Source organism: Melospiza melodia, chromosome Z (genome assembly GCF_035770615.1).
Source record: "Melospiza melodia melodia isolate bMelMel2 chromosome Z, bMelMel2.pri, whole genome shotgun sequence".
NCBI lineage: Eukaryota > Metazoa > Chordata > Aves > Passeriformes > Passerellidae > Melospiza > Melospiza melodia.
This window is the reverse complement of record NC_086226.1, coordinates 27,864,477-27,884,970: the sequence shown is the minus strand read 5'-3', so window position 1 is coordinate 27,884,970 and position 20,494 is coordinate 27,864,477.

Genomic DNA, 20,494 nt, shown 5'->3' with positions numbered 1-20,494 from the left:
TAATTGAATTCTTTATTTTTAATACTGCCTGGAGCCGGATAACTTTGTTTAACATAGATATTGGGATCCGAATTTGGCTTTTACAATTTTGGATTTTCTCAATTTCTATTCCACTTTGCTTGTTCTGTTTAATTTCTCCCAAATCATTATATATAGGAGCTCCCAAACTTGATCCAGTTTCTTTGGGTAATAAGAAAATTGGTTTTATCACTCTAGCGGTGCAGCTGCCAGACACGATCAAACCTAGGGGTTGAGCTCCCCTGAAATGTGTTCCTAAAGGGGTTTATCTCTTTTCCAGTACACTCATATAAATACTTGTAACAAACAATTTTTCTTACCATTTTCACCATTTCTTTGCTTTTTACTCGATCTGCTGAGCTTGTTTCAGCAGCATCACATTCAAAGCACAACCAGGCTTCCCCTATAGGGCACTCTCCTAGGAGTGGCTGCCTAAAAGTGACAGTATTGTATACTATCCAATACACTCTCTTATTTTTTCTGATAAAGGACCAATTGGGAGAGGTTAACACAATCAGGGTTAGAACTGATGTGGACTCTCGACAAGGAGCTCACTTCCTCCTCACAGAGGGGTTGGTAGCATTCACTGCACGGCTCAGCTGGGCTCCCCTGAGCACCACCAGCCATCAGAGCCATCAGCAATACCCTTCCCAAGAGTCTGGTATGGGTCATCTTGCACAGCCTGCCCACCTGGCCTTGCCTCTTGGGGAACTTTACTGAGGAAAAGCTTCCAAGCTCTTCAGAGTCCCTTCTACCCGTTTCTCTGGTTAAACCTCTCTTGGTCTGTTCCCTACCAATTTTGGCTTCCCCTCCCAGGGGAGTGTTCTGTAGAGGATTAACCTGGAGTCTTTAGAAATAAATTGCGGAACTTAACCAGAATTACTTATTTACAGTCTTAAACTTTTTTACCAACATAGTTTACACAGAACAGTCTTAAAACATTTTAAGCAATATTAGAACTCTTAACAAACAATTTTTTTCCCACACAGTTCAGTCTTTTTGACTCTTCCTTCTGAGAGTCAACTTTAAATCCTTTGGTCCTTTTACCACAGTGTACGCAGGTGATTTAGCTTGTGAAGCAGATGAATCTCGTCCAGCGCCGGGGGCTGAGAGTGGTGTAGACTCTGGTCCAATGCCAGAGGGGGAAGCTGATGTTGGATCCAGTCCTGTACCTGGGGGTGAGACTGGCCCTTTTATTCTTGTGATATGAGTCCAACCTTTTTCTTTGGTCCGCACAGCTGAATTTGTGATCAGGAGCACCTGGAAGGGGCCTTCAAATTTAGGCATTAATGTTCCCGTAGTCCATGATTTTATCAAAACCCAATCTCCTGGACTAATGTTGTGAACTTTTGTGTCGAGAGGGGAAGTTTGAGGAAGGTATCCTTTCTTTCTAAGTCCCTCCAGAGTTCTTCCAATTATTTCTAAATACTTTCTGGTAGCTTCTTCCCCTTCCAGATAGTCTCCTGTGCTATAAGGTGTTAACAAGAATGGCAGCCCAAACATCATTTCATAAGGTGAAATTCTTATGTCAGCACGAGGTCTTGTTCTGATGCGCAATAGCGCTAGGGGCAAACACTTCAGCCAATTCATCTTTGTTTCCTCAATCAATTTAGTTAATACATTTTTGAGAGTTTTGTTCATTCGCTCCACCCTCCCAGAACTCTGGGGGTGCCACGGAGTATGCAACCTCCATTTCATTCCTAAAGCCTCAATTATATTTTGTAATTTTTGGGACACAAAATGTGGACCTCGGTCTGAGTCTATGGTGTTCACAATACCATATCTGGGGATAATATTCTCTAGGATTGCTTTTGCCATGACTTGAGCTGTTTCCTTCCTGGTCAGGAAGGCTTCTACCCAGTGTGTGAGATGATCAACTATAACCAGTAAATATCTGTATCCTTGCACTGGGGGCATTTCAGTGAAATCTATCTGTATGCTTTGGAAGGGTCTCAAGGCTAATTCCCTTCCTCCAGGTGCTACTTTTCTCGTAACTTTCTGGTTCACTTTTTGACAAATGATACACCCTCTGGTAACAGCTTTAGCCAGGCTATATACCCCGATGCATAGGTTATTTCTTAGGAAATGATCACATAGTCCTTGGACTCCCCAGTGAGTTAATTTATGTAGTTCTGTTAGCACTGTCCGAGCCAGTGCTTTATTCAAAAACACCCGTCCATCTGAGGTTAACCACTCTCCCTGTTGTCCTTGATGTAACTTTAAATCTTTTATTGCTTCTAATTCTTCTTCACTAAATATAGGTTCCTCCCCTTTTTCAGGTGTCGTTTTTGTCTTCAAAATTTTTACTGGGTCCCCTGGTTCTAGAGCTGCTTCTTTGGCTATCTGATCAGCCAGTCGGTTTCCTTTAACTTCTAAACTGTCTCCTCTTTGGTGCCCCTTTATATGGACCACTGCTATTTCTATAGGTTTTTGTAGGGCCTCTAGTACTGATCGGACTAGGTTCTCATGGGCTCTTTCCCTTTGAACTTAAATACCCACGTTCCTCCCATATTTCCCCAAATGTATGAACTGTCCCATATGCATATTGGGAGTCCGTATAAATGGTTCCCCGGTCCCCCTCCAGTAAGTCCAGTCCCCTTTTCAGGGCATATATTTCACAACTTTGGGCTGACCAGCTTGGGGATAGTTTCCCTTTTTCTGCAATTTGTAATGTTTCTCCATCTATAATGGCATAATCTGAAGCTCTTTTTCCATTTACTACCCTCGAAGAGCCATCTATGAATAAGCTTCTTCCAGTTGCTAGAGGCTGATCTTCCAATTCTTCTCTTACTTTTGTTTGGAGATAAACCAATTCTAGACAATCATGTTCTAAATTCTCTATAGGCTCTCCCATTAGGAATTGTGCTGGATTGAGGGCATTTGATGTGATAAATTCTAAGTCCTCTGTATTCATTAGTATTATCTCATATTTTAATATTCTAGCATCGGTTAACCACTGCGGAGCTCTCTGTCTCAGTACTGCCTTAAGATCATGAGGAGTATGCACTTTAATTTTTCCTTGTAAGGTCAATTTTTGAGTCTCCTCTATCAGGATTGCAGTTGCTGCTACTGCCTGTATACAAACTGGCCAGCCTCTAGCCACTGGATCTAACAATTTGGAGATGTAAGCCACGGGTTTCCTGCACCCTCCCCACTCTTGAGTTAATACTCCATAGGCTATACCTCCTTCTGCACTCACAAACAGGTCAAAGCCCTTCCTGAGGTCTGGTAAGCTTAGGACCGGGCAGAAGACAATTTGTTTTTTAAGTTTTCCAATTGTTGATCATCTTCAGCTGTCCAAATTAGGGGTTCTGGATCTACTACTTTATTATACAGAAATTTCACACTCTGTGTGTATTGATCCAACCATAACTTACAATACCCGAACAAGCTCAGGAACCCACATCTCTTTTCGTTTTTGGGGCTGGGAGAGCTAAAATACCTGAAATTCTGTCAGGGCTTAGTTTCTTATACCCTCCCCCTATTATGTGCCCCAAGTATGTTACTTCTGATTGCACAAATTGTAGTTTCCCTTGGGAAACTTTTAGTCCTTTCTCCCCCAGAAAATTCAAAAGTTTAATACTACTTTGTCTGACCTAATCTTTTTCCTTTCCTGATACCATCAGGTCATCAACATACTGCAAGATCTGCACTTCTTGTTCAGGGACAAATTGTTCCAACAAACTCTCTAAAGCTTGTCCAAAGAGATTGGGGGATTCAGTGAACCCCTGTGGTAATCGGGTCCACCTTAGCTGTTGTCCCCTTTTCGTACTCAGGTCCTCCCATTCAAAGGCAAACCAATCCCTGCATTCTGTTGCCAGAGGACACGCCCAGAAAGCATCCTTCAAAGCTATGACAGTGAACCAAGCATGTTCTCTTGGAATTCTGCTTAGGAGACTATATGGGTTGGGCACAACTGGATGTCTGGCAATGGTTCTTTTGTTGACTTCCCTCAAATCTTGTACCAGCCTATATTTCCCTTCAGCCTTTTTAACTGCCAGTATAGGGGTATTATGTGGTGACATGCAGGGTTCTAAAATTCCCTCCTGCAACAGTTGCTCGATGACTATAGCAAGCCCCTTCTTTCCTTCTAGGGAAATCGGATACTGTTTAACCCGTATGGGTGAGGTATCATCCTGCATTTTTATTGTTATCGGTGGAATGTCTAATAAACCTCTCTTTCCCCCCTCAGCCCATACCTCAGGATTTCTTTCTGCAACATCTCCTTGAGACAGCTTCATCACTTGTACTACCATCCTCCCTTCCCTTGGAACAATCCCAACCCCCAAATGGACTTGCAGATCCCTTCCTAACAAACTTTTTTTCTAAGTTAGGCAGATAAAGAAAATTAGCTTTACATTGCCTTGAGTTTCCAATTATTTTCACTTCTTCAATCACTGATGCTCTAAATGGTCTCCCCTCTGCACCCAATACTTCACAAAATTGTCTCCCAATTTCCATACCTTGTGGTATTTTGTTGAGACAGGACTTATCTGCCCCTGTATCAACCAAAAATTCAAATTCCTCATTTAGGGGTCCCACTTCAAAGTTTACCAAGGGCTCTTCTAAATGTTTCATCGGGTCCCCTATAGTAAAAAGCCTTTGACACCCCTAGTCCTTCCCCTTAAGAATCCTTCCTAAATTCTCCTGTTCCTTGGCTATTGCCTCATCGAGACTGAGCTTTTTACAAAACCTCCTGATGTGTCCTGCCTCCCCACAGTAATAACACTGTCGTCCTCTCAAAGGGACTTCTTGAGGTCTCTCCACCCTTCCTGCACCGGTCAGTACTGGCCTACCTCTGCCTCCTCCTGGTGGTGGACCCGCCCCCCCTGCACTTTCTCTAGCTACAGCAACCATGATCTTAGCCTTGGCCTTTACTTTTTCTTCCTCCCTCCTTAAATACACCTTCAATGCCTCCTTTAATAACTCATTAATGTCCTTCTCTTGCCAATCTTCCATCTTTTCCAGTTTTCTCCATATATCAGGCCAAGATTTGGTAACAAATTGGACTTTTAGTAGCATTTGACCTTCCGGGGTGTCTGGGTCTATTCTAGAGTACAATTGGAAGTTCCGCCTTAGGCGATTAAGCCAGGCAGCAGGAGCTTCATCCTTCTCCTGTGTACCCTCAAATGCCAATTTGGTAATAGTTCCTTTGGGAACTGACTCTTTGATCCCCCGTATTATCAAAGACCTATATTCCCTCATGGCCTTCCTCCCCTCCTCCTGATTAGGGTTTCAGTTGGGCTCCGTTAGTGGCAATTTCTGTTCACCTGTTGGCGCCTGGGGTCCTGGACTGTTATCTTTCTCCCAAATTTTTATGCCAGCCACCCTTATCATCTGGACCTCTTCTGTGGAAAATAATATACTCAGGATGGAATTCATCTCCCCCCAAGTGTAGATATTTGGACCTAGAAATTGATCCACTTGGTTGGCTATGCCCACTGGGTCCTCAACTAAATGCCCCAACTCTTTCTTGAATCCTCTCACCTCAGAAGCAGTTAGGGGAGCATTCACAAAGCCAACCCCTCCCACTCCTCCCATAGGAACCTCTCTGAGGGGAAAGGGTCTCTCTGCCTTGGAGGTCTTGGATCTGGTACTACAGTATGGCCCATCTTCAGATGCCAGACTACTTTGTGGGTTCTCTGGGTTACCCTGAATGTTCTGCCCATCAGCAGGTGTGTTATGGTTTGGGCCTGGCAAAGCCAGGGCCCCCATGAGTACACCTTCTCCCCGGTGTCTGCTGTGAGATGTGACCAGGAATAAGCAAAGCAGGCTCCAACTTAAACATAAAGAAAAATTTATTAACTAAGCTACACACAAACAATTACTAAACTACACACAAAAGAAAAAAAAAAAAAAAAAACAAAAAACCAAAAAACGAGGAAAATGAAAACCTCACAAAAAAACCACTCTCCCCCTCCTCCCCCCTAAATTCCCAATACAATACATCCTCCAAAATCACCAATTCTGGGTCCAACACCACCCTTTAGATTGCTCAAACTTTCAGCTCCTCAAGAGGAGAGGGAGTCCTTCCATGTGTTGTGGTGGCCTTTTCCATCCTTGTTCCGGTGCTCTCACCACTGAACAGGGATCAGTGCTGCTTCCAGGGTTGTCTTTTTAAGGATGCTTTGTCCAGTTCCAGAAAAGCACAGTATCTCACCTTCCCACCTTTGGGACATCTGTCCCCCCCATATTTTATATACCCCCTGGGGCCGAGGGGTCCCCACACTGAATCTTCTTTGGCTCTGGGACATTTCTCCCCCTGGACTCAGTCTCTGTATCACACGGAAACATGGCTCTGTCCATGGCTACACAAAAGAGTCCAGCATAAAATGCCACTCCATCTTCTCCATTCTTTCAACATCTCTCACTCTCTCTCTCTCTCTGGTCCAGACCCCCATCACTCGTTCATTTCCTTCATCCTCCTCCACTCTTACCACTCGTTTAGGAAGGGTTAATGTTCTGTAAGGCTTTCATTGTCCAAAAAAAGGGTTAAAAACTCCTCCAGGCGGCTGGACTCCTGGCTGCAACCCCCCCCCCCATCTCCTCAGCCGGGCTGCCTGCTGCCAGCACATATTTACTGAATTTCAAGGTAACGACACAGGCTGCACTCTCTCTCTCTCTCTGTCTGTCTCCAAAGGGGGGGGGGAGGGGGGCAGAATGGCTGTCCGATGTCTCTTGGTGCTCCTCCACCCTTCCATCCTCCAGGGCCTCCTCACTCCCATCTCCGTCCAGGCCCAGGCCTACCACATGGCTGCCCCTCCCCCGCCCAGCAGCAGCGGCTGGACAGGGGAGAGATCCGTCCTCCGTCCCCTCCTCCCAGGGCTGAAACTCTGCTTTTAACCCCTGGGTGTTCTCGGAGGTGTGTCCTAAAACCCACTGGCTACCCCAGGTGCCAATATCAAAATCCAAGCACCCATTGGTTTGACCACAACATCCCAGAATTCCCACTTCTTCCTGGTCAAACCACCACAAGGTGTATTTGCTGATAGCTGTTTATCGGGAGAGAAGGCATTTGTGTCCCAGCTAGAAGGAGGTAAAGGGACAGCAATAGGAGGGGGAGAGGGGCCTGAGTAGATATTAAGCAGAGCTGGAGAAGGGGTGGAGAATACAGCAGGTGGAGTAGGCACTTGTGGTGGTGCAGAAGGAACTGGAGGAGATACTGGGTTTATCATAGCAGAAGCTGAAGAGGTAGAAGGAGGAATTTGAGCAGGTAGTAGTGAGATGGCAGCCGGGGGAGGAACTGGACCTGCCATTTGAGGTGCTTGAAGAAGAGGATTATAAGGTGGAGGGGCAGAAGGAGGCAAATAATCCAGGGGGTCCCATTTTTTACTAGTTCTATCATCCCCTCCTTCATTCCCCTCTTTCTTCCTCTGTACCTTACAAATTCGCACCCCTTCATCCTCAACAGCGCTCTTTACCCAGCAAGATACATACAGTAATTGCTCAGGATCAGTATCCCCTCGAGCTGTCAGATAATTATTTAATTGTTGGCACATCCACTTATCCTTTGTCCCACACCAAGGCCATCCTAGTTGCACCTCTAATTCTGGCCACACTTCCATACAATAATGGATCATTTTCACTTTATCTAATCCCTCCGTGGCCTCTATAGAATCCCATTTTACTAACAGTTCTCCTAAGGGACTATTGGGATGTATATACCTCAGTCTCTTGCCGGTCTTTTTACTATTACAACATCCCATTTTTCAGGTCTCAATAAAAAAAGTCCCAAAGGTGCCTCTACTGACCGGGAATTTAAAAAAACCCCTTGTTTGAGGAGCTTCAACCTCCTCCACTGAACTTCAAATTTCTGCCTGATGCTCAGGACTTTATACTGAAACAACTGCCCAATCTCTTGATTGCCCAACTTCCCAGTGTCAGGTCTTACATCTATCGGGACTTGAACACACGAAGCCTTGGCCAAGAATCCGGGTCATGCCTGACTCCCTCAGTCAGGAAAAACAACTGCCTGATTTTTTTAGTTTGCCTAACCCGCCAATTTTTAGGCTTCACCGTATCAGGACTTAAAAGCAAACCGCAGCCTCTTTCGCTGGGGTTTGTGCCTGACTCCCTTTGTCAGGACTTTGGGGTGCGTGCCACTCATACACAGTAATTCACTCCGCACGCCCGTAGTGGGGGGGCCCTTTATTCCCCCTTGGGAGACGACTACACTCACGCTAATTCCACTCGCGTCCCCCTGTTCCTGGCCGCTTTTCTCGCAAAAAGACAGATCCGCAGTACTGAGGGGTCCCTCTCACTTCGAAGGTCCGGCTGCCGGCCGTCGTCTCACTCACACACACATGCGCACGTCTCCCACTCCCGCCACCGGATTTCTCACCAGTCCGGTGCTCCGGCGCTCCTCTGCGTCGCTGTCCTGAGCCAGTCCCTCTTGGTCCTGGTAGCCAGCTGTCCTCTGAAGATCCAAGATGGCCAGTCCTGAGTCCTCTTGCGGCGTGGCTATCCCGGACGAGGCCCCAGCTGAAATAAACAAGGGCCAGGAGACTTCTTCTCCCTTTTTAATGCCTTTATTAAAAGTGATCAGCTCAGGATTGGGCGGCTCGACGGGTCTGCAGCATCCGTCGTCTCTCCCAAGGCGACTCAGAGGAGGAGGATATGCACAGCTCTGTCCACCAGGGGCAGAGCTGGGGATCAGATCCTCTTGGGAGCCTTCAGGGTCTCCGGATCCCTCTCAGATGGTACCTCGGTCCGGGTCTCGCTCCCCTCCCAGACCTGGCCCGGGGGATCTCGAGGACAGGGTGAGGAACGATGAAGGTTTCCCGCATCTCTGCAGGCCTAGCGCTCGGCTCCTCACATCCAGACATCACTCCAGTCTCTCAACTCTTATTTGGCTCGTTGTTTTTGGGGTCTTCTCAGTACAGTGGAGGACCATGCTGCATTGGTCTTGGAGTCACTTTGCATAACCCCCCCCACCTTCTCAGGTGTCTTCACTATGAGAAAGGTACAACTTAGCCTCGGGCAAGGCTCTGCTGATACAAAAGGATCGATTAGCCTCAACAACCCGTGATTACAATAACAAAACACATAGAACTTGGGCAGGGCCAGTGGTCTGGCCGCCTTTTTGAAACTTTTTCTCATAAAAAAAATATTAACCGAATTTCTGTTCATAACAGTAACCTTCCATTGCAACTACCTAATTGGTCTAATATTATTAAAAATTTAGAAAAAAATTGGATTTAAATAAACAACTCCTTGCCTTACCTTTAAGATATGGTTGTAATGATGTAAATCCACAATACGAAACTCTTTCTCACCATGAGAACAAAGATCTTATAGGAAGAATGTAAAAAATTACTATAACTTTACCTGATCAGCCTCCAAATGTAACACAGATGCTAACAGCTTGCAGTAAGCTCATCTCTTCACAGCACCTTGCTAATGTGCAAGTCAATGCTTTTGGAAAGCAGATTGCAGCATCTCAAGAAAAGATAGAAAAAACATTGGGAGATAATTTGGGAAAGGCTTTGTGAGAAAATTTGGGACAAAAAATGGAAAAGCTTGAAAAGGCCCTTGAAGCACAAACAAACATTTTCAAAAAATCTGTAGATACTGTACAGTTGGACTCTGATAAAAAGTCTTGTTGCTTTGCTTGTGGTAAACATGACACATGAGAAGAGATTGTCCTACAACAACAATCAAACCTATACCACTTTCTATTTGCCTTCAATGTAGGAAAGGGAAGCATCTTGCTAAGTACTGTCGTTCTCAATTTGACATCGATGGCAAAGCTTTGTCCTTAAACTCAAAAAAGAGCGCAGATTACCACCGTGCCTCCACAAGTAGTGACCTCCTTACAGTCAATTACCCAGTCAAATGGCATTGCCACCTCAGTCATTTATCCCTTAGTCATCCATCCCTCAAATGGTCCCAGCTCTCAATACCCTCACATACAAAGTTTGAATTGGCCTTCTCAAAAATAGATACATCTTTTAAATAATTTCTGTTATGAAAGTATTTCTACTGATATTACCAGGTTTTTTCAGCAAAGACAAGAGCTTTTGATTCTAGGCAGAGCTAGCAACAAAATTTTCAGACTTTCAGTCCTTCCAGCTGCTGTTTCAATAAATTTTAACAAAGAGCTAATATATTTATCTCCTGCATTTAATGTTCCTATAGTGACTCCACCAAAAACACCTATAGGTATTGCATTTCTTTTACCCATTAATACAGCCAAGCAAAACAACTTTCCAGAGAATTCAATGCTGTCTGTGCCATTTGGAAGCTCAGGTCCTGAGGTCTTTTGTGCGCAATGTTTGTACCACAACCAAGCAAAATTGACTTGCTGCCTGACTCACTGTGGTAAAACAATTTACATTACAGGCATGCTGGATACTGGTGCAGATGTCACTGTAATTTCTCACATGTTTTGGCCCAGTGATTGGAATTTGGTAGCTCCTGCAGGTTCCCTCACAGGGATTGGAGGTGCTACTCTACGTTGGCAAAGTGCATCCATGATTAACATTATAGGTCATGAAGGAAAGAGCAACAGTGCATCCTTTTGTTCTTCAGAAGCCTTTCACTGTCTGGAGGAGAGACGTCCTGTCCCAATGGGGAGCAAAACTGGAAGTGGGAAATGGGCCTGTGATAGAAACACGTCAAAACCTGTCACCTGAAAGCTGAACTGGAAAACTAATCATCCTATATGGATTGATCACTGGCCTTTAACAGAGAAAAAATTAAATGGCCTTAAAAGATTGGTAAAGGAGCAATTACAAGAAGGTCACATCACACCAACAAAGAGTCTCTGGAATTCACCAGTATTCATCATCCACAAGAAGATATTGGACTCCGGGAGGTTGTTTCATGACCTGAGGAAGATCAATGAAGTGACTGAAGACATGGGACCTCTTCAGCCTGGACTTCCTTCTTTATCAATGACCCCAAAACACTGGCCTCTCATTGTCATTGATTTAAAGGATTGTTTTTTCCCCATCCACTTCATCCCTATGATGCTCCAAGATTTGTCTTTTCAGTTCCAGTCATCAATCAAAGAGAATCCATGCAGAGATAGCACTGGAAAACATTGCCTCTAGAAATGAAGAATTTGCCAATATTTTGTCACACAGGTTTTGTCTCCAGTTTGACAGAAGTATCCAAGATCTGTAATTCTACACTACATGGATGATTTGCTCATCGCCGCTCCAGTGTAGACAGAGATGGAGCAAGCTTGTCCTAGAGTTGTTACTGAAATCCAAAATGCTGGACTTAAAATTTCTACAACAAAAATCCAAGAAGTTCCACCCTGGAAGTATCTGGCATGGAAGATGATTGAAAAAACAATAACACTGCAGAAGATAACAGCTCCAGACCAATATCAACACCCTTCAGAATTTACAACAGCTTCTAGGATAAATCAATTGGGTCAGACCTGTTTTGGGAATCACAACAATGAACTGGGTCCACTTTTTAATTTGTTGAGAGGAAGCTGCATCATCAACTCTCCTAGAACTCTAAATACTTGAAGCTCGTGCAGCCCATGACAAGGTCATGGAGGCTCTCCAAAGACAACAAGCTCATCGCTGTATTCCAGAAAAGCCATTCTTTTTTGCAATTTAGGAAAAAAAAATGCAACTTTGTGGTCTCATTTTTCAATGAGACCCTTCTGAGAGAGATCCTTTGTTGATAATTGAATGGGTTTTTCTTCCCTACAGGTTTCTCAAGACTATTTTTACAGTTTTAGAGATGATAGCACAAGTTCTGATTAAGGCCAGAACAAGATTGTTACGTTTAGCAGGTCAAGAATTTGCAGTTCTCTATTTACCACTGAAAAAAGATGATCTTGATTGGGCAATGCAAAATTCTGCAAATTCTGATGATTTGCAACGAGCATTGTTAAATTTTCCAGATATTTCTTCTGGTCATTACCCAGCTCACGAATTATTGCAGGCAAAATTGAGTTTTGGAGAGAAACCTATGTTAAGTAAAGAACCTTCAAACACCGTAACTCTCTTCACTGATGTCTCTGGCAAAAGTCACAAATCAGTCGTAACTTGGTTGAACCAAACAACGAAAACCTGGGAATCAGATATTCAAATAGTAGAAGGATCTCCTCAGATTGTTGAGGTTGCTGCTGTGGTTCAGGCTTTGCAGGTCTTCCCATAAACTTTTAATTTAATAATAGATTCTGCTTATGTTGCTAATGTGGTTAAAAGAATAGAAGGATCAGTTCTAAAGAATGCTAGTAATGATGCTTGATATCATTGGCTTTCATGGCTTTATATGACTTTGCAATAACAAACTAATCCATATTTTGTTTCTTACATTAGGGTTCATTCTTTGCTTTCTGGATTTTTAGTGGAAGGAAATGCGAGAGCAGAAAAAGTGACATACTTCTTTCTTTGCTTTGCCAAACATTTTGGAACAAGCAAAACTGAGTCATGCCTTTTTTCACCAAAACATGCAAGCACTTGTGTGAATGTTTCAAATTTCCAAGAGTCAAGCTAAAGCTATCATTAGTACTTGCCCTGACTGTCAGCTTGTGCAGCCTCCTGTCTCTATAGGAGCAGTCAACCCACGAGGTTTGTAAAGCCTGCAGTTATGACAAATGGATATCACTAAATAGCCATCCTTTGGTAAATTTAAAAATATTCATGTTTCAGTGGACACGTTCTATGGTGCAGTTTTTGATTCTCTTCACACAGGGGAAGCAGGTAATCATGCCTTTCAACATTCTTTGTAAACTTTTGCTTCATTGGGTGTACCCCAAGAAGTAAAATCCGACAATGATCCTGCATATATATCTCAAAAAGCGGCCACATTTTTAAAGATTGGGGTATTCGTCACATCCTTGGTATTCCTCATTCTCCCACAAGTCAAGCAATTGTTGAGAGGACACATCAGACGTCAAAACGTATTCTTGATCAACAGAAGGGGGGGGAAGCGGTCACACCACAGATGAGGTGGAACAAAGCTGTAAATGTTTCTAATTTCTTAAACAGCTCTGTGCCAGAACCCAATCCACCAATTTTCAGGCATTTTTAAAATAACACACAGGCAAAACTGAAAGAAAATCCCTGTTTTAATTAGAATCCCCGGGACAGGACCAATTGAAGGCCCTTTCCGATTAATCCCTTGGGAAAAAGGGTATGCTTCTGTCTCTACAGGTGCAGGAATTAAGTGGGTGCCAGCCAAAAACATCAAACCATATCGCACTCAAGAACAGTTGACGAGTTCAAGACCGTAGAAGCAAGTACGCAGAAGTGAGCCAAACAGAGGGATCACGGGTCACACCTGACATTACCTCTTCATCAGTGGAACCTGCAAACTCTGATTTGATGCTATTTATAAATGTATCAAGTGTTGGTTTCATTGTTGTTAGTCTGGTGAAATTGACAATGGAAGCAATCCTGTATTGCATGGGAACATTTGGGCCAAAGAACTTCCCAAAGCAGTATCTGAACCCCAAGAATTAGAAATCCTTGGTCCTTTAACAATGGATTTTTGCCTTACATTTACAGCTAATGATTGATGAGAAGGTGATCCTCCAAAGTACAGTGTTACTCCCCATTATTTTGCATACAAAATTTTGTTAGTCATTTAACAGATGACTTTTAACATTTACAATGTGTCTTGGTTTGAAAATACAGGTGTCTGCTAAGGAAGGCAGGAGCCTCCCCTGAAAGGGAAAATGTAAACCCCCTCCCTTTCAATTGTTATCATTTTGAAATTAAGGGGGCCTTTCGGGCAAAGATATGGAGCAGGAATAACAGTTCTTTATTAGGGAAGAAAATAAAAGTAAAATAAACAATGCAGTAATACAAAACAACACTGACAGAGTCAGAACATGACACCTGTTGGCCATGGAGAGAGATGGGGAAGACTGCCTTGGTGATCAGAATCCAATTTTATTGTGGGATACAAGCACTTATATACTATTTCAGGGAGACTAGTAATGAGTACTACAATGATTAGGTAAAAATCACATACACAAAGTTATGCATATAACAACATCTCTTGCTTGCAGAGTTTAATGGGGTTTTCTTTTTCTGGTAAACCCATTTGATTTCATCTTCTTGCAATCCAGGTCTAATTTTCAAATTTCTGTTTGCTTTTGCCATGGTATCCTGTTCTCAAATCTCTGATGTTAACCAAGTCCAAAGTCCATTGCCTGTCTTGTGTCCTCCAACATCCAACAGACACCCTGTTGGTCAGGGGGTTGGTAGCAATCCAATGGAAATGGTGGCTCCTGGAGAGGCAGATGTTGTTCTGTTGAAGCAGTGATCCTGTAGAAGGGTATGGTCTTCCTCTGAAAATCCAGTGGTAGATGAGTCTGGTCTTCCTCTGGGAATCCAATGGAAAAGGCAGCTGCTTCTCTGGGAATCCAGTAGAAAAGGCTGTCCTGGTGTCCCAAAATCTCAGCTTCCATCCAGTTAGGAATGCTGAGCTCCTCCCTCTTGGCAGAGCTTCTCACAATGTGGGATGATGTAATTTTATCAGTCATGCTGGGGCACTCAATGGCACATTAAGAGCAGATGTCTCCCCAGAGGGAGGACTGGTTTGTGGAAGAGATAAAGAAAACTGCCCAATTAACAGAAGATAACTGAGCCACACCTCCAACAGATGGCAAATAGAATACATACATTACCTTGCAACCTAGGACAAAATAATGACAAGTGGCAGAACTTCAGTTAAAGAACTTTGCAACTCAAATTTGGCTATGAAAAATTGATTTTTTTAAATGAGTATCTTAGTGGATATCCCTTGGATCAACCATCCTTCTTGAAACAAGGCAATAATAATGAGTAGGACTATTAAGAAAACACTTCATAACACACACACTAAGGCTTCCTTGATGCACAGCAGTAATTGCCTGAGACAGAAATATAACAATTTCTGAATCATAGGCTTATTGATTTTTGTCCTAAGAATTGCAAACACCCATAATGAGTATTGTACTATGAACTCTAAGGCATATTTTACAAACAGTTGTACATTTTTCTAACTTTTGTAACCCTTCAGTGTGCTTATTAGAGTTTTTGGAACACAATAACCTTGATTTTTCAGGAGCTAAGGTGGTTGTGAGGTTTTGAAAAGGTTTGTAGGGAAATGTTGGCTTTCTCTTGCACTTGGTGAGAGTGGCTGTCTCTTAGCTGCTGTGAAATGGCTGTGGCATATGGCCAGCACCATCTTCTCAGGATTTTTGCTATTGCTGGCATGGCCCCACACCCTTGCACGCTTCTTTTCACTGTTTTTTGCTGGTTGGGCCTCCTGCAGGAGCTTTTCCCACACTCTGCTTCTGGGTTTGGTGTCTGCAGCTCTTCTCAGATCCATCCTTGGAGGAAGGCTCGGGGGCAGGGCACTCCCGGTGCAGACATGGCGAGGCTCCACGGAGGTGTGACGTTGGAGCCAGCCCACTCGCTTTCCATGGTGATGGGAAGTGCAGAGGACCCGGTGCCAATGGCGGGGTCGATCTCAGCAGCCACGTGGCATGGTGCAATGGCTGCAGAATTGCCCTTTAACCCAGAGGGCTCGGAGCGGCTGCATGGCATGGTGTGCCCTGAGGGGCAGAAATGCCCACCACGTGCTCTGCTACCCCAGAGCAGGGCGGCGTGGTGCGCCCGCCTGGGTCAGCTGTGGCAGTTTTGGTGGCCGTCATCTCTCCACCTGTCTGGATTGTGCTATTGGCACCGCTGGGTCTCTGGACAACGTCGGTGTCCTCGGCTCGGGCAGCCCCCGGATGGTCTCCATTTTCCAGGGCTCCCCCACTCCCCGGGGCTGTGCTGCTCCCCACGACCACTCCGCATCGGTCAGCCACAGTTCCATTGCAGTAGGACACATTTTCACAGCGACCAGGAGCCGCTGGCTCCCGCGGCAATGCTGCTCACGCCCAGGGTAAAACAAAGAGGTGGCTGCACTGCTGCCCTTCCCCCTTTGTCCTTCATAATCCGATTTTATAATAAGTCCAGAACAAGCATCCATGGTTTTATAATACCGATGGCTGCATCATCACCAAATGAGACTGCCTCAAATATATTCTGTCCAACCCTCTCCCAAAAGGGCAAATCTAAACCGTCCCCTTCTGATATGTGCAGCTCATGGTTTTTGCACCACATGAATAAAGCTTGTAGAGTTTGTTCATCATTGTTTATCCCTCTTCTTTGAAAGAAGAAAATTAGTACCTTCATTATGGAGTTTTCTGGTGATGACATCCAAGCTCCCATGGTCTCCTAAGTGGTTCCAGTCCACAAAAACAAGGCTAGCAACCTCACTGCACTTTACGCTACTTAGCAAAATCCTGGCTTTCCACCATATTGGCTCTGTCACCATTTCCAGCTCCCAGGCTCTATTTCTCCACTTCCAAACACCAATCCAGGGTCTGATGCCCTTGTAATCTGGTTCCCACACCATTTCCCAGATCTCAAGCTGCTTGGAATCTGGTTCTACACCATTTTCCAGCTCTAATGCCGTGTGTCTCCTTTGCTCTGTGCTTCTGAGTTCTTATCACTTCAGGGTTCATCACGTGTTAGGTCATGTGTGGGGGATGCAGATGCAGGAGACAGAGATTGCTCAGCCTCGAGGTTTGTGTGGCACAGAGAGTGTTTATTTCGCAGGCTACCCCTAATATAGAGCATTAGAAACACCTGATCTGCATATTCTCATTAGTCTGAACTCTACGTCCCCTTGGGATCTGGCCAGTGAAATGCTTGCAGCTTCCTAAGAGACCTGACTGGGAGAAGCCCCTGGCAGTCAATCCAGGGGCTTGGCAGCAAGATCATCCATGACAGTCAGTAACACCAGCCAAGGGGTGCCTTCTTTCTGCTCAGTTCTGTTAGGTCTTGGTTTGGGTTCAGTTATGTCAGGTTGACATTAGGGCATAAAAAGGGTGCGATTTTTACAATAAAGGGATTTTCTTTGGCTGCATGAGGGGGTCCCTGTCGCTTTGTTCCCCACTGCTGCATGCAAATCTGCCTTTTGGGAGTGCTAATTCAATAGTCACTGTACATAAACAAAGCTAGGGCTATAATTCTCAAAAAACTTAGAACTGTCTCAAGGTGTTTTGTTCTGTTTGACAGAATACCTTATGTGTGGGGTTGTGGTGGTGTTCATAGGGGTCCCATGACAAGGGAAGAGAAGAGAATCTTGACTCCATGCTTCAGAAGGCTGATTATTTTATGATATATATATTATTGAAATGATATATTAGAACTATACTAAAAGAATAGAAGAAAGTTTTTCATCAGAAGGCTTGAAAGGAAAGGAATGGAATGAATAACAAAAGCTCATGGCTCTCAGAGAGTCCAAGCCAGCTGACTGTGATTGGCCATTAATTAGAAACAACCACAAGTCAAATCAAAGATTCACCTGTTGCATTCCACAGCAGTGGATAATTATTGTTTACATTTTGTTCCTGAGGCCTCTCAGCTTCTCAGGAGAAAACTCCTGGCCAAGGGATTTTTCAGAAAATATCATGCCTACATGGGGTAGAGAGTTATATCTTACAGACTGCCTTAAAACAAGAGATACCGCAATCCCACAAAGTCAGATCAACCAAAGCACTCCCAATCTATTAGTAAGAATTAACAAAGTCTGAACATATATTTTCTATCTCAGAGCTTTGTATGTACATCCATCCACACAATACCACTGTGATTAACTACACTGACACACAGGTTTGCACAACTATTATTTTCTCAAATACATTGGAGTATGGTAGAGCAAAAGAAAACATGGATTGCAGTGTCTAAAGACGCTGCATGTGGTTAAATATTCTCTTTGTGTTCATAGCTTTAAATTATATATTACCTTTATAAATAAAGGTACTAAAGGTACTATCAATAAAGGTACTAGAGGTTCCCATCAACTCCACAGATCTCAGAGAGGTGTTTGAAGGCTAGGTCTGAAGAAAGAGAGATGTTTCATTAGAAGGTTTCTGTTGCAGAGTTTTCTTCTGAGTATTTGCCCCCTGTCACCTCTGTTTACATTGTCTATAAAATAATTTTCATGCTGAAAATCACTAACAACTACCTTCTATATTTATTTATGGTTAGGCACTCATGCCAACTCCTGCTGAAGTCAAGAGCAGGTTTCTGAATATAGCAGGAATAGGATTAAATTTAAAAGGTCTGTCAGTGCTCTCACTGAAATACTAATTTTTGTGCTTTCTTATTTTTGAACTGAAATACAACCATGGCAGCTGGTATGCAGATGCAATTATTGCAGAACTGAGGTCATTTGAGATTACAAAAAGCCTAAAAACTATGCATGGGAAGGTAATAACAGGAATTTCTAACTAACAAAAAATGGTTTGTCCTGCACCCTTGAGGTCATGTCCTTATACCCTTCCCAAAAGAAAACCTATTCATTGAACTTGCATCATCATCCCAAAAACATGTTTAAATTAATTGGAACTGTTGATTAGCCCATGTCAATTAGCACCTCCCTTTTTCTTTTTGCTGACTAACTCTGATTCAATTTCAAATCATAAATCTTTCAAGGAAAAAATATACCATGCAGAGGAAATCCCAAGGCATAGGCTTCTATACATGGTATTGCCAATCCCTGTGTGACAGCCTCCTGCTAGCTTCCTACATCAGACACAGGGCAACTTCTCTGGCTGCAACATCGACTTTCTTAATATTGGTGACATTTTAAAAATCCAACGACATTGCTTGTTTTAAAAGTCCCAAAAAGAGCATTCTGAGTTCCTGAAAGCAAACATAGAGGCATTAATTTGGTTTAGGAGAGAAGGTGTTTGTGCAGTAGGATAATAGCCTGCATGCTGACGTGTCTGGGGGGATTTATATGTTTGCCCTCCCCTTGTTTGAGGCAATGAGCACAATGTCACCTGCGCATACCCGACACCATGGTTTAAGACTATATGCCTTGAAGGTGCAATGCTTTATTTGTAATTGTGATAAATAGGTATGATTCGTGCTGATAAAAATTGAAACAGTAATCAATATTGATACAATAATTAATATTTGAGAATAATAAATAGTTAAAAAGTTGTAATGCCAAAGAAGAGAAGGAAAGGAGAGCCTCCACACCCCCCCTCCCCCCCCCGTCCTTCTCAGCATATGTTTTCAAGGACCACAGGAAAGAAGCTGAAAATACAGTTGCTAAAAACGAGCAAGAACCCGGTTGGGTCCCAAGAAAATGCTAATTATAAGGGATTTATTGCCTTGATATGCAGATACAGTGATACGTTAGTCTTGGCTTACATTGTACTGGCTTGGTGCGCATGTGTAACCCAAAGGTGAATTAAAGGACAACGAAGAAGACTACAGAGCCTTCATCAGTGATGACCCCCAAAGACCTGAAGCCCCAAAATAGATAGCCTTCAAGAAATAATGAGTTAAAACATAGAATGTGAGGCATTTGAAGAAAGCATAGCATTAGGAAACACATAAAGCAATAAATCAGCTAAAGCATGAAACACAATGATAAGAAAGAGATAGGGATAGGGGAACTGATGGGCTAAGCATGTTCAGAACCAACAATGTCAAACTGACCCTAAGAACTTTGCCAAGCCATAGAGACCAAGCCAAGTACACCGGGAATTGACCAAATTAGGAAAGAAGTTCAAAAGTTTAAAGAGGAAGACTCATCAGGAGACCCCAGCCCATGATGAAGGCAACCAGAACGACCACCAAGATGATCCTCAAAAGAGGTGTCCCCACCCACGCTCCGCCTACACCACGCCCCATATGAATATTCATGCAAAGATATGATTATGTATATGACCTGATGTAATCTTATATCCAAAAACTGTATAAAAGGCCTGCCTTTGTTACGAGAAACTCAGAAATCCATTTTGTGATTTCTCCGACGCGTCGCAATAAAATACCTCCTGCTTATCTGACTTAGGCTGAGTCTCTTAAGCAGTTATTCTCGCCTTTTGGGGCAAAATTCGGCATCAGACCTGTGCGACCACCAAAACGAGTGGTGGCGCATGCGTGATAAAGGTGGTAATGAGGGCGGAGACAGAAAAGTGACGAACCAAAAATAGGAGGAGATGGTATTGACACATGGTATAAAAGGGGTGATTTTCACTTGGCAAGCTTGTACGTGAAGTGGCAAGGGTCACTGAACCCTGTACTCCGTACCCCGCGGTATCTCTTGCTTATGCGCTATTATTTGAACCAAATTATCCCTTATTTATATATTTTCTAAACTATTTAATTGAAATTGCTGCTACCTTAAATATTGTTTGGGTTTTTTTTATGGGATAATTGGGCAAACAGAACATAATCAAAGGAGAAATGTATCCAAACTTATTAGGATAAATACATCAGAGTGTACAAGAAGCAGGATTTGTGAGGAGCTGCTATAAGCTTTCTCCGTGCAGGCAAAACCAATCACTGACTGGCTCTGAAAATAGGCCCACTGCTGAGCCAATAAGAAAAGCTGGTGATGCCTCTGGCACAACATATTTAAGAGAGGAAAAAAGGTGCAGGAAGCTCTTTCTTCCTTTCTGCCTTCTGAGGGGGGCTGCGGGGACAGCTGAGCCCCTTCC